Source organism: Chiloscyllium plagiosum, unplaced genomic scaffold, assembly GCF_037043375.1.
Source record: "Chiloscyllium plagiosum isolate Xiang-an unplaced genomic scaffold, Cpla_swu_hap1 HiC_scaffold_18, whole genome shotgun sequence".
Taxonomy (NCBI): Eukaryota; Metazoa; Chordata; class Chondrichthyes; order Orectolobiformes; family Hemiscylliidae; genus Chiloscyllium; species Chiloscyllium plagiosum.
In genome coordinates, this window is record NW_028270156.1 from 72300663 (window position 1) to 72319372 (window position 18710).

An 18710-nucleotide genomic window follows, 5' to 3' on the forward strand; every position below is an offset into this window, starting at 1 on the left:
CAATGCCCTCGAGACCAGGTAACATCCTGTTGAACTTTCTCTGCATTCTCTCCAAAGCTTCCATGTCCTTCTGGAAGCTTAAGAAGATCTGCACACAACACTCCAAATGTGGCGTAACAAAGGGTTTTTTTCCACTGGAACAATGGTTTGCCAAATCTTTTACTCCATGGCCCAGCTGATGAAGGCAAGTATGTCATACGCCTTCTTAATTACCTTGGCCACCTGTATTGCCACCTACATGCCCAGATCCATCCATATGTTAACGTTTGTAAGGGTTCTGCCAGTTACAGTATAATTCACACCTAAATTTGATCCTCCAAAATGCATCACCTTGCATTTGTCTGGATTAAACTCCATCTGCCATTTCTGTGCCCAAGTCGTCAATCTATCTATATCCTGTTGTATCCTTTCACAATCGTTGACACTGTTAGCAACTCCACAATCTTTGCGTCATCTCCAAACTTACTAACAGCCCACCCACATTTTCTTCCACATCGTTTATATATATGACAAACAACAGAGCACCTCAGACTGATCCCTGTGGAGCACCATTAGTTACCAGTCTCCATTCTGAAAAATGCCCTTCCACTGCTACCCTCTGTCTTCTGTGACCCAGCCAGTTTTGCAACTATCTGTCTGGCTAGCCCACCCCGAATCCCATGTGATTTTAGTTTTTGTGGGACTTTATCAAATATCTTACTGAAGTCTATATAAACTAGCTCCACGACCCTTCCCTCATCAATTATCTTTGTCACCTCTTCAAAAAATTCAAGCAGGTTTGTGAGACATAATCTTCTCGTATAAAACCATGCTGCCTGTCGCTAACTAATCCATTTTCTTTCAAATGTACAAGTATCTTGTCCCTCAGTATTTTCTCAACCATAGAAGCATAGAAGTCAGGCTCACTGGCCTATATTTCCTGGATTATCCCTGCTTCCTTTCTTAAGCAAGTGAACAATATTGGCTAATCTCCAGTCCTCTGGAATCTTATCTATGGTCAAAGAAGATGGAAGGATATCTGCTAATACCTTAGCTATTTCTCCCCTTGAAACCTGGGATAGATCCCATCTGGTCCTGGGTATTTGTCTAACTTAATGCAATTTAGGATACCCAAAACCTCCTTCTTCCATGTATTCTCAAGAGTATTCACACATTCATCCCTGACCTCAAAATCAGTCATGTCCTTCTCCTTGGTGAATACCAATATAAACTACTCACTAAGGATCTCTTGATCTATGCTTTGTTGTTTCTCTGATTACCTAGGGGAGGTGAAAGTCTGGTGTTATTGCCAGACATATTGATACAATGAGTCAGGTAATGTTCTGGAGACCAGAGTTTGATAGATTAGATTAGATTACTTTACAGTGTGGAAACAAGCCCTTCCACCCAACAAGTCCACACCGACCCTCTGAAGAGCAACCCACCCAGACCCATTCCCCTACATTTACCCCTCCACCTAACAGTGCGGGCAATTTAGCACGGCCAATTCACCTAACCTGCATATCTTTGGACTGTGGGAGGAAACCGGAACACCCGGAGGAAACCCACGCAGACACGGGGAGAATGTGCAAACTCCACACAGACAGCTGCCTGAGGCGGGAATTGAACCTGGGTCTCTGGCGCTGTGAGGCGGCAGTGCTAACCACTGTGCCACCGTGCTGCCCAAGACAGATGGTGCAATTTGCATTCACAAAAATCTGGAATTAAGAGTCTAATGATGACCACGAAACATTGTCAATTGTCAGGGAAAATCCATCTGGTTCAGTAATGACCTCCCCTTAGGGAAGGAAATCTGCTGTCCTTACCTGATCTAGTCTACATGTGACTCTAGTCTCACAGTTGACTCTCAAGTGTGTCTGAGTGATGAGCGGCAGGCAATAAATGTTGGCCTAACCAGCAAAACTCACATCTTTTGAATGAATTAAAAAAAATTGACCCCCCCCCACATACCACTGGAAAGAGGTGAACAGTTCTTACATATACTTTTTCTTGAGATTGTACTAGTCCACTGACAACGGATATGGCCAAAAAAACAGCAAAGCTCCATGTTGCCGAACTAACAACATTTCATGGGGGTAAATCTCTTCTATACCTTAACTGTTTGCCTTGAAACACTTGCTTCATTGCCTGGCACATTGTGCCAATTCCAATCCATTCAATGAACAAATCAGAAAGTGTTACATGGACAATGAGCACTGAGCAAACCACTTGAGTGACCCCTGACCTCGCATACTAAAAACATGATGTCTACCCCTTAGTTACAGAGTATATAGACACTGACAAACTGAAATAAACTCTTGAGCTCTCAGAGTTTCTCCATCTATCTGACTAGATTACGTTTTCCAAGACTCAATGGCATCCAAGTGAAAGACCACAACTAATCATTAACCACTTTACTTAATTCATGTTTAAAAGCTGCTGTTGCCGAAGGTACTGTACATAATTGATGCCTCACAAACTCTCTTCATTTGCAATTTCTCTAGCACTGAAGTCACACAACGAAAGGAAGCTGAAGTTTCCCACCCCATGAGAATTGGGCATGATTATCCTCAGAGTCAGGCAAATCAGTTCCTTTAACTAACAAGAGTCCAACGAGATCTGTTTCCCTGCCCACTGTATCCCGCTTATTTTGATCATGGCATGTGGACATGGATGGAAAGCACCAGTATTCATAGAATCACATCATCATTATAGTGCAGCAAGAGACTATTTGGCCCACCATGTCAGTGCCGGCTCTCTGACCATTCTGACCTGGTGCCCCATTTTCCTGATTTCTCCCCATAACCTTACACATAGTTTCTGTTATCTAATGCTCACCAGAATGCTGCAATTGAACCACATTTCTAGGCAGTGAAAAGTGGACACTAACCACTTGCTGTGTGATAAATAGCTTTCCACTCGGAATTGCTTCCTTTGCAAAACCCTTCAAAGCCACCTTTCTGTTCTGAATCTCTTTACGAACAGAAAACGTTTGTTCCCGAACTACACAGTCCAGGCCCACATGATTTTTCAAGCTTCCACTAGATCTCCTCAACACCTATCATTTCAAAGGAAAGCAGTTCCATTTTCCCCAATCTTGCCTCATAACTAAAGTTTCTCGTTCCTGGAACCATTCTTGTAAATCTCTTCTGCACTTTCTGCAATGCCTTCACATTCTTTCTATAGTATGGCACCGAGAAGTGTACACAATACATTTGTTCTCTTCTGGGAAGAGAAGGTTGAGATATTTGGTGAAATACCCCAGTACTTTTATTTGCTGCTCAATTCTAATTGCCCTAATTGTCAGACCACTTCAGAGGACACTTAAGAATTGAGCACTTTAAGAATAGGGACACCAGATTGTCTCTCCTAAAGGACACAACATGATTAAAATTTTTGAAGAAGTAACGAAGAGGATTGATGAGAGCAGAGCGGAGGACGTGACCTACATGGACTTCAGTAAAGCTTTCGACAAGATTGCTCACAGTAGGCGAGTTAGCAAGGTTAGATCACATAGAGTACAGGGATAACTAACCACTTGGATAAAGAGCTGGCTCGAAGGTAGAAGACAGAGGGTGGTGGTGGAGGGTTGTTTTTCAGACTGGAGGCCTGTGACCAGTGGAGTGCCACAAGGATTGGTGCTGGGTCCACTGCTTTTTGTCATTTATATAACTGATTTGGATGTGAACATAGGTATGATTAATAAGTTTGCAGATTACACCAAAATTGGAGGTGTATTGGACAGAAAAGGAGGCTACCTCAGAGTACAATGGAATCTTGATCAGATGGGCCAATGGGCTGAGGTGTGGCAGATGGAGTTTAGATAAATGCAAGCACACTAGACACCTTCTTAACCACTTGTCTGTATGTGATGCAAACTTCAAAGAGTTATGTACCTGAACACCCAGGTCTTTCTGTTCTACAACACTACTTCAGGCCTGATTTTTAAGTGTGTAAGTCCTGCCCTTGTTTGTTTTACCAGGTGTTCACCATGATCTGTCACTTAGTTAAAAATCACACAACACCAGGTTATAGTCCAACAAGTTTATTTGGGCAGGAAGGTGGTTTGAAGTGTGTCTACTTCAACACCAGGAGCATCCGGAATAAGGCGGGTGAATTTTCAGAATGGTTGGTACCTGGGATTTTGCTGTTGTAGACATTTCACAGCATGGATAGAGCAGGGACAGGAATGGTTGTTGCAGATTCTGGGATTTAGATGTTTCAGTAAGAACAGAGAAGATGCTAAAAGAGAGGGAGATGTGGCATTGTTAGTCAAGGACAGTATTACGGTGGCAGAAATAATGTTTGAGGACTCACCTACTGAGGTAGTATGGGCTGAGGTTAGAAACAAGAAAGGAGAGGTCACCCTGTTGGGAGTTTTCTATAGCCCTCCAAATAGTTCCAGAGATGTAGAGGAAAGGATAGCAAAGATGATTCTGGCTAGGAGCGAGAGTAACAGGGTAATTGTTATGGGGTACTTTAACTTTCCAAATATTGACTGGAAACTCTATAGTCCAAGTACTTTAGATGGGTCCATTTTTGTCCAATGTGTGCAGGAGGGTTTTCTGACACAGTATATAGATAGGCCAACAAGGGGCGAGGCCACATTGGATTTGGGACTGGATAATGAACCAGGCCAGGTGTTAAATTTGGAGGGAGGTGAGCACTTTGGTGATAGTGACCACAATTCAGTTACGCTTACTTTAGCTATGGAACAGGCTAGGTATATACCGCAGGGCAAGAGTTATAGCTGGGGTAAAGGGAATTATGATGCGATTAGGCGAGATTTAGATTGCTCAAGATGGGGAAGGAAACTTCAGTGGGTGGGCATAATTGAAATGTGGAGCTTGTTCAAGGAACAGCTCCTGCTTGTCCTTGATAGGTATGTATCTGTCGGGCAGGGAGGACGTGGTTGAGCGAGGGAACTGTCGTTTACTAAAGAAGTTGAATCTCTTGTCAAGGGGAAGAAGGCATCTTATGTAAAGATGAGACATAAAGGCTCAGTTAGGGTGCTTGAGGGTTATAAGTTAGCCAGGAAGGACCTAAAGAGAGAGCTAAGAAGAGCCAAGAGAGGATATGAGAAGTCTTTGGCAGGTAGGATCAAGGAAAACCCTAAAGCTTTCTATAAGTATGTCCAGAATAAATAAATGACTGGAGTAAGAGTAGGGCCAGTCAAGGACAGTAGTGGGAAGTTGTGCGTGGAGTTCGAAGAGATGAGAGTCGCTAAATGAATATTTTTTGACAGTATTCACACTGGAAAAAGAAAATGTTGTCGAAGAGAATGCTGAGAGACACGCTACTCGACTAGACGGGATTGAGGTTCTTAAGAGGTGGTTTTAGCAATCCTGGAAAGTGTGAAATATATAAGTCCCCTGGACAAGATGGGATTTATCCGAGGATACTCTGGGAAGTAAGGGAGGAGATTACAGAGCCTTTGGCTTTGATTTTTATGTCGTCATTGTCTACAAGAAGACTAGAGGAGAGCAGATGTTGTCCCCTTGTTCAAGAAGGGGAGTAGAGACAACCCTGGTAATTATAGACCAGTGAGCCTTACTTCTGTTGTGGGCAAGGTTTTGGAATGGATTTTAAGAGATAGGATTTATAATCATCTAGAGAGGAATAATTTGGTTAGGGATAGTCAACACGCTTTTGTGAAGGGTGGGTCGTGACTCACAACCGTTAGTGAGTTCTTTGAGAAGGTGACCAAATAGGTGGATGAGGTTAAAGCAATTGATGTGGTATATATGGATTTCAGTAAAGTGTTTGATAAAGTTTCCCATGGAAGGCTATTGCAAAAAATATGGAGGCATGGGATTGAGGATGATTTAGAGGTTTGGATCAGAAATTGGCTAGCTATAAGAAGACAGAGGGTGGTGGTTGATGGGAAATGTTCATCCTGGAGTTCAGTTACTAGTGATGTACCACAAGGATCTGTTTTGGGTCCACTGCTGTTTTTCCATTTTATAAATGAGCTGGATGAAGGCGTGGAAGGATGGGTTAGTAAACTTGCACGAGTCAGTGAAGTTGTGGACAGTGTGGAAGGATGTTGCAGGTCACAGAGGGACATAGATAAGCTACAGCGCTGGGCTGAGAGGTGGCAAATGGAGTTTAATGTGGAAAAGTGTGAGGTGATTCTGTGTGGAAGGAGTAACAGGAATACAGAGTACTGGGCTATTGGTAAGATTCTTGGTAGTGTGGATGAGCAGACACATCTCAGTGTCCATGTGCAGGGATCCCTGAAAGTTACCACCCAAATTGATTGAGTGTTGAGAAGGCAGATGATGTGTTAGTTTTATTGATAGAGAGATTGAGTTTCAGAGCCATGGGGTCATGTTGCTGCTGTATTAAACTCTGGTGCAGCCACACTTGGAGTGTTGTGTCCAGTTCTGGTTGCCACATTATAGAAAGGATGTAGAAGCATGGGAAAGGGTGCAGAGGAGATTTACCAGAATGTTGCCTGGTATGGAGGGTAGGTCTTATGAGGAAAGACTGAGGGACTTGAGGCTGTCTCCATTGGAGAGAAGAAGGTTAAGAGGTGACTTAATGAGGCATACAAGATGATCAGAGGATTAGATAGGGTGGACAGTGAGAGCCTTTTTCCTCGGATGGTGATGGCTAGCATGAAGTGACATAAATTAAGGGGTGGTAGGTATAGGACAAATGTCAGAGGTAGTTTCTTTACTCAGAGAGTAGTAAGGGTGTGGAATGGCCTGCCTGCAACAGTAGTGGACTTGCCAACTTCAAGGGCATTTAAATGGTCATTGGAAAAACGTATGGATGATAATGGAATAGTGTGTAGGTTAGATGGGCTTCAGATTGGTTTCACAGGTCGGCGCAACTGAACTGCGTTGTAATGTTCTATGTTCTATGTTCTGTAAGCTTTCGGAGCACAGCTCCTTTGTCAGGTAAGCTGCCTGATGAAGAAACAGCACTCCAAAAGCTTGTACTTTCAAATAAACCTATTGGACTATAACATAGAACATAGAACATAGAGGTGGCAAATGGAGTTTAATGTGGAAAAGTGTGAGGTGATTCTATGTGGAAGGAGTAACAGGAATACAGAGTACTGGGCCCTCGACGTTGCGTCGATCCAAGCCCACTTAACCTACACTAGCCCACTATCCTCCATATGCCTATCCAAAGCCCGCTTAAATGCCTATAAAGAGGGAGAGTCCACCACTGCTACTGGCAGGGCATCCCATGAACTCATGACTCGCTGAGTAAAGAATCTACCCCTAACATCTGTCCTATACCTATCACCCCTTAATTTAAAGCTATGCCCCCTCGTAATAGCTGACGCCATATGTGGAAAAAGGTTCTCATGGTCAACCCTATCTAAACCCCTAATCATCTTGTACACCTCTATCAAGTCACCCCTAAACCTTCTTTTCTCCAATGAAAACAGCCCCAAGTGCCTCAGCCTTTCCTCATACGATCTTCCTACCATACCAGGCAACATCCTGGTAAACCTCCTCTGCACCCGTTCCAATGCCTCCACATCCTTCCTATAGTATGGTGACCAAAACTGCACACAATATTCCAGATGCGGCCGCACCAGAGTCTTATACAACTGCAACATGACCTCAGGGCTCCGGAACTCAATTCCTCTACCAATAAAAGCCAGTACGCCATATGCCTTCTTCACCGCACTATTTACCTGGGTGGCAACTTTCAGAGATCTGTATACATGGACACCAAGATCCCTCTGCTCATCCACACTACCAAGTATCCGACCATTAGCCCAATACCCCATCTTCTTGTTACTCTTACCAAAGTGAATCACTTCACACTTACCTACATTGAACTCCATTTGCCACCTTTCTGCCCAGCTCTGCAGCTTATCTATATCCTGCTGTAACCTGCCACATCCTTCCTCACTGTCAACAACTCCACCGACTTTCGTATCATCCGCAAACTTGCTCACCCAACCTTCTAATCCCTCCTCCAGGTCATTTATAAAAATGACAAACAGCAATGGTCCCAAAACAGATCCTTGCGGAACACTGCTAGTAACTGCACTCCAAGATGAACCTTTACCATCAACTACTACCCTCTGTCTTCTTCCAGCCAGCCAGTTCCTAATCCAAACCTCCAACTCACCCTCAATGCCATACCTCTGTATTTTTTGCAGTGGCCTACCATGGGGAACCTTATCAAACGCCTTACTAAAATCCATATGCACCACATCTACCGCTTTACCCTCGTTCACCTCCTTTGTCACCTTCTCAAAGAATTCAATAAGGTTTGTGAGGCACGACCTGCCCTTCACAAAACCATGCTGACTATCCTTGATCACATTATTCCTATCCAGATGTTCATAAATCCTATCCCTTACAATTCTCTCTAAGACTTTGCCCACAACAGAAGTGAGACTCACCGGCCTATAGTTATTAGGGTTATCCCTACTCCCCTTCTTGAACAAGGGAACCACATTTGCTATCCTCCAGTTTTCTGGCACTATTCCTGTAGACAACGAGGACATAAAAATCAAGGCCAATGGCTCTGCAATCTCCTCCCTTGTTTCCCAGAGAATCCTAGGATAAATGCCATCAGGCCCAGGGGACTTATCTATTTTCACCCTTTCCAGAATTTCCAACACCTCTTCCCTACATACCTCAAAGCCATCCATTCTACTTATTTGTGACTCAGTATTCACATCGGCAACAATGTCCTGTTCCTGAGTGAATACTGACGAAAAGTATTCATTCAGTGTCTCCCCAATCTCTTCAGCCTCCACATGCAACTTCCCACTACTATCCTTGACTGGACCTATTCCTACCCTGGTCATTCTTTTATTCCTGACATACCTATAGAAAGCCTTTGGGTTTTCCCTAATCCTACCAACTAAGGACTTTTCATGTCCCCTCCTTGCTGCTCTTAGCTCTCTCTTCAGATCCTTCCTGGCTACCTTATAACTCTCAATCGCCCCAATTGAACCTTCACGCCTCATCTTTACATAGGCCGCCCTCTTCCATTTAACAAGGGATTCCAATTCCTTATTAAACCACGGCTCCCTCACATGACCCTTTCCTCCCTGCCTGACAGGTACATACTTATCAAGGACACTCAATAGTTGCTCTTTAAACAAGCTCCACATATCAATTGCGCCCTTCCCTTGAAGCCTACTTTTCCAAGCTACGCATCCTAAGTCATGCCTCACCGCATCATAATTTCCCTGCCCCCAGCTATAACTCTTGCCCTGCAGTGCACACTTATCCCTCTCCATCACTAGAGTAAAAGTCACCGAATTGTGATCACTGTCCCCAAAGTGCTCACCTACCTCCAATTCTAACACCTGGCCTGGTTTGTTACCCAGAACCAAATCCAGTATGGCCTCACCTCTTGTTGGCCTGTCTACATATTGTGTCAGGAAACCCTCCTGCACACATTAGACAAACACCGACCCATCTAACGAACTTGAGCTATAGCCTTCCCAGTCAATATCTGGAAAGTTAAAGTCCCCCATAACAACCACCCTATTACTTTCACTCTTCTCCTGAATCATCCTCGCAATCCTTTCTTCTACGTCTCTAGGACTATTAGGAGGCCTGTAGAAAACTCCTTTCCTATTCCTAACCTCAGCCCAAACTACCTCAGATGGCGTGTCTTCATCCATCGTCCTTTCCACCACTGTAATACTATCTTTGACAAGCAATGCCACATCTCCCCTCGTTTACCCCCACCTCTGACCCTACTAAAACATTTAAACCCTGGAACCTGCAACAGCCAATCCTGTCCCTGTTCTACCCGTGTCTCCGTAATAGCCACAACATCGAAATCCCAGGTACCAACCCACACTGCAAGTTCACCTACCTTATTTCGTATACTTCTTGCATTGAAGTATACACCCTTCAAGCCACTTTCCTGTTTACAGGCACCCTCCTTTGAGATTGATGCCATGTTCCTAACCTCCCTACACTCCAGGTCCTACACCCTAAAGCTACAGTCTAGGTTCCCATGCCCCTGCAGAGTTAGTTTAAACCACCCCCCACCCAAGAGCACTAGCAAACCTCCCCCCAAGGATACTGGTGCTCCTCAGGTTCAGGTGTAGACCATCCTGTATATAGAGGTCCCACCTTCCCCAGAAAGAACCCCAGTTATCCAGATACTGGAATCCCTCCCTCCTGCACCATCCCTGTAGTCACGCATTTAACTGTTCTCTCTCCCTATTCCTCGACTCTCTGGCACGGGTAACAAACCAGAGACAACAACTCTGTTTGTTCTAACTCTGAGCTTCCAACCTAGCTCCCTGAAAGCCTGCCTAACATCCTCAGCCCTCCTCATACCTATGTCGTTGGTGCCAATGTGGACCACGACTTCGGGCTGCTCCCCCTCCCCCTTAAGGACCCGGAAAACACGATCAGAGATAACCTGGTGTTGAGTGATTTTTAACTTTGTCCATCCCATCAAGTCCAACACCAGCACCCCCACATCCTGACACTTTGCGAACACTGTCGCTATGTTACCACTGTCCCTTTGATTCCATTATTATGTTGTGGCAACCTTTAGAGAGAGTACGAACCAGCTGCAAGTTTTTTTAACCCCCTTATTTCATCATGACAAAGCATTTTAAGTCTTGTTGCACACAGCTATGTCGCATTTTAATTGAAACATCGTTTGCTACTTCAAGCAATTCCAAGGTTTTCTTGTGTAAAGACAGTTGCTTTTTGCTCAAGAAAAACAATAAAGTTCAACATCAAACACACACATACAAACACAATATAAAGTTTAAACGAGGAGAGTTATGGTGAGGGTTATAAAATGAAAGATCAGTAAAATGCAGTCCTTCAGTTTTGTTAAGGCATTAGATTTATCCTGAGGCTCTGTCCTTCAATTGATAATTTATGTCTTCCACTGCACCACAATGTATGATAACTGCAAGCTCTTGGTGAATAGATGTTTCTCGGATTTGCTTTTCACTGATGTTATAGCCTGAAAGGCTGAGAGAGAAAAAAAGGGATAGTGAGAGAGCAAGGTTTCCAGATCTGATATTATAATTTCATCATTCTTCACTCTGCTCTGTCCAAAGGCTAAATTCCTTTCTATCGTCCCATTGCTAGCTGTGTTGCTCCTTCCCAAGTTAGGTAATCTGCAGGTGACTTTCAGAAAGGAATGAATGAGAAAGGAGCATAGTGACCATGGGGTTTCAGTCATTTTGATGCCATGTTGAGACTGGGTCTTGCTCATAGCTTGGCTCAGCTTACATAGATAATCATGGAGATCGTCTTAAACTGTTATATCTTTTTTATTAAAAAAATTATGAATATCCCAGTTTTTAGAATCAGATAAAGGAAATCAAACATTGATAATCCATTTTCACCACTAATGTGACAATATGGCCCTGTATCAAATGCCTTTTTTTAATTCCATGTATAGCATATTAACTCACTGAGCATTTCTCATTTCTCAACAAATAACACATAAATAAAAGCAGGTAAAGTGTGAATTCCCCTTAACAAATGTGCACTGGCATTTCTCAAACATATTGTCCTTGTCCGGGTGACATTTTACCTCACTCTGAGTCTGGCTGTAGTTTCTGGGTTAATTCTTAAACGTTTTATTTGAACAAGTGCGTGATTTGCAATTCTTCAGTCATCTGGCACCAACCCCATAACGCAGGAGGTTTGGGAGACTATGCCAGTGCTCCCTTAGTTTCAACATTTATTTCCTCAAACTGGCCCTATCCAGCCATTGAGTTGCCTATTTTAAGCACAAGCAACTTTTCTAATCACTGTGGTTCATCAAATTTTAACCCGTTTACAGTCTCACCTGCTTTTCCTTCAATATAACTTTTGCATCATCACCTTTCTCAGTAAAGATAGGCACAAAATATTCATCTCGGGGCGGCAAGGTGGTCCAGTGGTTAGCACTGCTGCCACACAGCACCAGAGTCCCAGTTCAATTCCCGCCTCGGGTGACTGTCTGTGTGAAGTTTGCACATTCTCCGCGTGTCTGTGTGAGTTTCCTCCGGGTGCTCCGGTTTCCTCCCACAGCCCAAAGATGCGCAGGTCAGGTGAATTTGCCATGCTACATTGCCCGTAGTGTGAGGTGCATTAGTCAGAGGGAAATGGGTCTGGGTGGGTGACTCTTCGGAGGGTCGGTGTGGACTCGTTGGGCCGAAGGGCCTGTTTACACACTGGAGGGAATCTAATCTAATCTAATCTAAAAAAAATTTCAGACATGCTGTCTGGCTCAATACTCGCCTTCATTTTCCCTGAGGAGTCAGATTGTTCCTAACATTGAAGTTGTTTAATTGATGACTCCACCGGAGTGAAATCTATGACACCCATCATTGACTCTCCTCCAGAGGAATTTTGTTTGGCGTGAGAATTAGCTTTATTGTCATATGTACTGGCATGAATACAATGAAAAGTTTAAAGTTGCCACTTCCAGGACCATGTTGGGTCCCAGCTAGGTACAGGTGCTTAAGTATAAAATCTTAGGGAAGAAAATTAGAAAAATAAAAATATAAGAGTTCAGATAAACAGTCCTTCCAACCAGACAGCACTTGGCTTTACCTCGAGGCCAGGAGTCCGAGGCCACACTGAGGCCGGGAGTGTGGGTCCACACTGAGGCCGGGAGTGTGGGTCCACGCTGAGGCCGGCTGTTCGAGGCCACACTGAGGCCGGGAGTGTGGGTCCACACTGAGGCCGGCTGTTCGAGTCCACACTGAGGCCGGGAGTGTGGGTCTACACTGAGGCCGGCTGTTCGAGTCCACACTGAGGCCGGGAGTGTGGGTCCACACTGAGGCTGGGAATCCAGGTCCACACTGAGGCTGGGAGTGTGGGTCCACACTGAGGCTGGGAATCCAGGTCCACACTGAGGCCGGGAGTGTGGGTCCACACTGAGGCCGGGAGTGTGGGTCCACACTGAGGCCGGGAGTGTGGGTCCAAACTGAGGCCAGGAGTGTGGGTCCACACTGAAATCGGGAGTCTGGGTCCACACTGAGGCCGGGAGTGTGGGTTCACACTGATGTCGGGAATCCAGTTCCACACTGAGGCCGGGAATGTGGTTCCACACTGAGGCCGGGAGTGTGGGTCCACACTGAGGCCGGGAGTGTGGGTCCAAACTGAGGCCGGGAGTGTGGGTCCACACTGAGGCCGGGAGTGTGGGTCCACACTGAGGCCGGGAGTGTGGGTCCACACTGAGGCCGGGAGTGTGGGTCCTCACTGAGGCCGTGAGTGTGGGTCCAAACTGAGGCCAGGAGTGTGGGTCCACACTGAAATCGGGAGTCTGGGTCCACACTGAGGCCGGGAGTGTGGGTCCACACTGAGGCCGGGAGTGTGGGTCCACACTGAGGCCGGGAGTGTGGGTCCACACTGAGGCCGGGAGTGTGGGTCCACACTGAGGCCGTGAGTGTGGGTCCAAACTGAGGCCAGGAGTGTGGGTCCACACTGAAATCGGGAGTCTGGGTCCACACTGAGGCCGGGAGTGTGGGTTCACACTGATGTCGGGAATCCAGGTCCACACTGAGGCCGGGAATGTGGTTCCACACTGAGGCCGGGAGTGTGGGTCCACACTGAGGCCGGGAGTGTGGGTCCAAACTGAGGCCGGGAGTGTGGGTCCACACTGAGGCCGGGAGTGTGGGTCCACACTGAGGCCGGGAGTGTGGGTCCACACTGAGGCCGGGAGTGTGGGTCCAAACTGAGGCCGGGAGTGTGGGTCCACTCTGAGGCCGGGAGTGTGGGTCCACACTGAGGCCGGGAGTGGGTCCAAACTGAGGCCGGGAGTGTGGGTCCACACTGAGGCCGGGAGTTTGGGTTCACACTGATGCCGGGAATCCAGGTCCACACTGAGGCCGGGAGTGTGAGTCCACACTGAGGTCGGGAATCCAGGTCTACACTGAGGCCGGGAGTGTGGGTCCACACTGAGGCCGGGAGTGTGGGTCCACACTGAGGCCGGGAGTGTGGGTCCAAACTGAGGCCGGGAGTGTGGGTCCACACTGAGGCCGGGAGTGTGTGTCCACACTGAGGCCGGGAGTGTGGGTCCACTCTGAGGCCGGGAGTGTGGGTCCACACTGAGGCCGGGAGTGTGGGTCCAAACTGAGGCCGGGAGTGTGGGTCCACACTGAGGCCGGGAGTGTGGGTTCACACTGATGCCGGGAATCCAGGTCCACACTGAGGCCGGGAGTGTGGGTCCACACTGAGGCCGGGAGTGTGGGTCCACACTGAGGCCGGGAGTGTGGGTCCACACTGAGGCCGTGAGTGTGGGTCCAAACTGAGGCCAGGAGTGTGGGTCCACACTGAAATCGGGAGTCTGGGTCCACACTGAGGCCGGGAGTGTGGGTTCACACTGATGTCGGGAATCCAGGTCCACACTGAGGCCGGGAATGTGGTTCCACACTGAGGCCGGGAGTGTGGGTCCACACTGAGGCCAGGAGTGTGGGTCCACGCTGAGGCTGGGAGTGTGGGTCCACGCTGAGGCCGGGAGTGTGGGTCCACGCTGAGGCCGGGAGTGTGGGTCCACACTGAGGCCGGGAGTGTGGGTCCACACTGAGGCCGGGAGTGTGGGTCCACGCTGAGGCCGGGTGTTCGGGTCCACACTGAGGCCGGGAGTGTGAGTCCACGCTGAGGCCGGGAGTGTGAGTCCACACTGAGGCCGGGAGTGTGTGTCCACACTGAGGCCGGGAGTGTGGGTCCACGCTGAGGCCGGGAGTGTGAGTCCACACTGAGGCCGGGAGTGTGGGTCCACGCTGAGGCCGGGAGTGTGTGTCCACACTGAGGCCGGGAGTGTGTGTCCACACTGAGGCCGGGAGTGTGGGTCCACGCTGAGGCCGGGATTGTGGGTCCACACTGAGGCCGGGTGTTCGGGTCCTCACTGAGGCCGGGGGTTCGAGTCCATGCTGAGGCTGGGTATTCAGGTCCATGCTGAGGCCCGGGAATGAGAGTTTAAGCCCATGTTGGGATTGGCTTTCATCCTGGACATTGCCAATGCAACCCAAGGATGGGACGTTAAAAGAAAAAGTAAAAAAGATACACAAAAAGAAAAAGCAAAAAAAATGGAAGGAACAGATGTGCGACATCTCAGGAGTCCTACTCCCCCACCATCTGGAATGTCTTGCTTCTTGTCCTTTGCAATGGCTAGCTACAACCTTACAATACCATGGGCAATGTCCCCCGAACCCTCCCCTCACTGATCCAACCTTACAATACTATGGATTAGTGGTGCTGGAAGAGCACAGCAGTTCAGGCAACATCCAACGAGCAGCGAAATTGATATTTCGGGCAAAAGCCCTTCATCAGGAATAAAGGCAGTGAGTCTGAAGCATGGAGAGATAAGCTAGAGGAGGGTGGGGGTGGGGAGAGAGTACCATAGAGTACAATGGGTGAGTAGGGGAGGAAATGAAGGTGATAGGTCAGGGAGGAGAGGGTGGAGTGGATAGGTGGAAAAGGAGCTAGGCAGGTCGGACAAGTCCGGACAAGTCAAGGGGACAGTGCGGAGCTGGAAGTTTGAAACTAGGATGAGTTGGGGGAAGGGGAAATGAGGAAGCTGTTGAAGTCCACATTGATGCCCTGGGGTTGAAGTGTTCCGAGGCGGAAGATGAGGCGTTCTTCCTCCAGGCGTCTGGTGGTGAGGGAGCGGCAGTGAAGGAGGCCCAGGACCTCCATGTCCTCGGCAGAGTGGGAGGGGGAGTTGAAATGTTGGGCCACGGGGCGGTGTGGTTGATTGGTGCGGGTGTCCCGGAGATGTTCCCTAAAGCACTCTGCTAGGAGGCGCCCAGTCTCCCCAATGTAGAGGAGACCGCATCGGGAGCAACGGCTACAATAGATGATATTAGTGGATGTGCAGGTAAGACTTTGATGGATGTGGGAGGCTCCTTTAGGGCCTTGGATAGAGGTGAGGGAGGAGGTGTGGGCACAGGTTTTACAGTTCCTGCGGTGGCAGGGGAAAGTGCCAGGATGGGAGGGTGGGTTGTAGGGGGGCGTGGACCTGACCAGGTAGTCATGGAGGGAACGGTCTTTGCGGAAGGCAGAAAGGGTTGGGGAGGGAAATATATCCCTGATGGTGGGGTCTGTTTGGAGGTGGCGGAAATGTCGGCGGATGATTTGGTTTATGCGGAGGTTTGTAGGGTGGAAGGTGAGCACCAGGGGTGTTCTGTCCTTGTTGCGTTTGAAGGGGTTGGGTCTGAGGGCGGAGGTGCAGGTAGTGGACGAGATGCGTTGGAGGACATCTTTAACCACGTGGGAAGGGAAATTGCGGTCTCTAAAGAAGGAGGCCATCTGGTGTGTTCTATGGTGAAACTGGTCCCCCTAGGAGCAGATACGGTGGAGGCGGAGGAATTGGGAATACGGGATGGCATTTTTGCAAGAGATGGGGTGGGAAGAGGTGTAATCCAGGTAGCTGTGGGAGTCGGTGGGTTTGTAAAAAATGTCAGTATCAAGTCGGTTGTCACTAATGGAGATGGAGAGGTCCAGGAAGGGGAGGGAGGTGTCAGAGATGGTCCAGGTAAATTTAAGGTCAGGGTGGAATGTGTTGGTGAAGTTGATGAATTGCTCAACCTCCTCGCGGGAGCACGAGGTGGCGCCAATGCAGTCATCAATGCAGCGGAGGAAGAGGTGGGGAGTGGTGCCGGTGTAATTACGGAAGATCAACTGCTCTACGTAGCCAACAAAGATACAGGCATAGCTGGGGCCCATACGTGTGCCCATGGCTACCCCTTTGGTCTGGAGGAAGTGGGAGGATTCGAAGGAGAAATTGTTAAGGGTGAGGACCAGTTCAGCCAAACGAATGAGAGTGTCGGTGGAAGGATACCGTCGGGAGAGGAAAAAACGAAGGGCTTGGAGGCACTGGTCATGGTGGATGGAGGTGTAGAGGGATTGGATATCCATGGTGAAGATGAGGCGTTGGGGACCGGGGAACCCAACGCCTCATCTTCACCATGGATATCCAATCCCTCTACACCTCCATCTGCCAGACCAGTTCCACCATAGAACATACCAGAGCATCGGCACACTTCAACCCCAGGGCATCAATGTGGACTTCAACAGCTTCCTTATTTCCCCTTCCCCCACCTCATCCTAGTTTCAAACTTCCAGCTCCGCACTGTCCCCTTGACTTGTCCGGACTTGTCCGACCTGCCTAGCTCCTTTTCCACCTATCCACTCCACCCTCTCCTCCCTGACCTATCACCTTCATCTCCTCCCCCACTCACCCATTGTACTCTATGCTACTTTCTCCCCACCCCCACCCTCCTCTAGCTTATCTCTCCACCCTTCAGGCTCACTGCCTTTATTCCTGATGAAGGGCTTTTGCCCGAAACGTCGATTTCGCTGCTCGTTGGATGTTGCCTGAACTGCTGTGCTCTTCCAGCACCACTGATCCAGAATCTGGTTTCCAGCATCTGCAGTCATTGTTTTTACCTAGCATCCCATCCAGACCAACCTCTCTACCCTATTTCCCATAGCTAACTCATCTAGCCTGCACATCCCTGGATACTACAGGACAATTTAATATGGCCAATCCACCTAGTCTGCATATCTTTGGATTGTGGGAGGAAACCGGATCATCCGCAGGAAACCCATGCAGATACGGGGAGAATATGCAAACTCCACACAGACAGATGCCTGAGGCTGGAATCGAACTCACGCTGAGTCACCATGACATCATATTATAATATACTTGGCATATATTACAATGGTCTTAATCAACAAGGCCTGGAAAGTATTTGGGTTTGGACAGATAAGTGGTAAACAACATTATGTCACTCAAGTGCCAAGCAACGACACCATCTCCAACAGAAGAGATCCTAACCATTGCCCCAGGATATTCAATAACCTCACCATCGATTAATCCTCCCCCACTATCAACATCTTGGGCCAGTGTGGGTGCCATTGACCAGAAACTCACTGGACTCACCATATAAATACTGTGCCTACAAGAGCAGGTAAGAGACTGGGAGTACAGTAGTAATGAGAAAGAGATTTATTTAACAATGTTTGACCTGGTACCCTAAGATTTTCTGCATTCTGTGGAGTCTGTGTTGAAAATGTCAATGGTGAAGCAATTACAATTGGAGACACAGAAGATACCAGAATTGGAGGAATTACTGAATCTTGCAAACTGGGTTTAGAGAAGAAACCATGGAGGAATCTAAAATCAAGGATGGAGAATTTTAATATCAAAGCGTTGCTGGACTGACACCCAGTGTGGGTCAGCAAGTACAGTGATAAGCAAAGAGATATGTAAATATAGAGGAAGGAACACACACAGATAGGGTTAGGGATTGAAGAGAGCCACCAGTACAGTGGGGGCTGTGTTTGTATTGATAGTATGAGAATCAGCCCCTCTCGGGAGGGAATTGATAATTGACTGAAGCAGTTAATGGAACTGCTGTAAGGGTACACTTACAAAATAAAGAAAAACATTTTTGCTCCAGAGTTTCAAGATTTTGAACCAAAATGAGGTAGCACCTCTAAAGATGTGCATAAAATACACATGGGAGTGGGTGTCTTTGTTTTCTTAATATTGCCTGTAGCACTCATTTGAGTGTGAGAGCTGGCCACTTAGAGCCTGATCAGTGGAAAGTCCAATCGGTATGGGTGCTGTGATCAGCCACTAAATTATTTCTCAACAGTTTCAAGCAGCAATCTTGAGTTTGATCACACCTTGATATTGAACATGCTGAAGGCTCCAGCAAGCAGTAGGTGTTTTAATCAGCTCCTGGTCCATTTTCCAATTTACAACTGGAGAAGACTGAGCCCAAGGTGGCAGCCATTTCAGTACAAAATGGA

At 47.5% G+C, this 18710-nt stretch overlaps 1 protein-coding gene across 13 annotated transcripts in view; it reads right to left on the bottom strand.

Moving 5' to 3' along the window:
* The window catches only part of LOC122557976 (tetraspanin-18B-like), a 232561-nt gene that overhangs the window by 142822 nt on the left and 71029 nt on the right, over window positions 1-18710 (bottom strand). The window lies entirely within an intron of this gene.